This window comes from Orycteropus afer, unplaced genomic scaffold (assembly GCF_000298275.1).
Source record: "Orycteropus afer afer isolate SDZICR_OR568_19922 unplaced genomic scaffold, OryAfe1.0 scaffold00668, whole genome shotgun sequence".
NCBI classification, from domain to species: Eukaryota; Metazoa; Chordata; class Mammalia; order Tubulidentata; family Orycteropodidae; genus Orycteropus; species Orycteropus afer.
The window spans coordinates 1,059,179-1,060,234 of NW_006922255.1; positions in this window are offsets into that span (position 1 = coordinate 1,059,179).

Consider the following 1,056-nt stretch of genomic DNA (forward strand, 5'->3'; position numbering starts at 1 on the left):
TCCTGTGGCTTCCAGCCAAACAAAAGACAGGCATATGAGCCGAACATTTACATGAAGTAGACACACTCCTTGGAGAGAACAATCATGGGAGAATAGAAGGGCTGTGTACAGACAGGGAGACAGCTCAAAGGGCAGGAGTGCATGGGAGGGAAAGACACAAGGAAGGTAACTATGGGGAGGAAGTGGGAAGAGAGCTGTTGCATTGTGGGAAATTGCAGTCAATGTCATGAGACAAAGTGTATGTGAACTGTTGTATGGAAAATAAATTTGTGCTGTAAACTTTCACCCAAATCACAATAAAAATTTTTTTAAAAAAGAAAAGAGAGAAAACATCCCTTCCCATTTGTTGGCTGTGGTTTGAACTCTTCTCTTAAGTATAAACCTTTATCCCTATATAGAAAGTTTAAACTTGGAGTACCAGACTCTCACCTTTAAAGCTGGGGCTCAGAAACTTAAATCTGGAAATATTTTATGAGGAATCTCAGCACCCTCACACAATCTTAGGCCTGTAGATCATGTGTGATGGACCCCAGGACATTTGCATTCTTTGCCTTTCAACTGAGTTACTTTTTCTGGTTGTCATCCTTAGTTTTCTTTTTTCCTCCAGTATAATCACCTTCCATGATGATGTGATCTGATGTGATCAACCAACTAGTTGAAAGGGAAGTTTTCCATTGTTCCACCTCCTACTTTGCAAGTAGCGACTGGGGTCTTAAAATCTTGCAAGCTGCCATCTAGATGCAACAATGGGTCTCTCCTTGTCCAGTGCAAAGAAGAATGAAGAAAACCAAAAATCTATGAAAACAATTAGTCCTAGCGACTGGTACACCATCCAATCTGCAGCTTATGTGATTATGAGACCAGAAGAACTAGATGGTGCCTGGTTACCACCGTCAACCACTAGGAAGGGGATCTATGTAGGAGATCCTGCATAGAGAGGGAGAACAATGTGGAACGAAAGTCAAATTCATTTGGAGGGGAAAAAAAGTGGGTGGACCAGGTTTGCTGGTGCTATAGAGCCTGGTGGAACCACTGAGACTATGGCCCCTAGCTGCC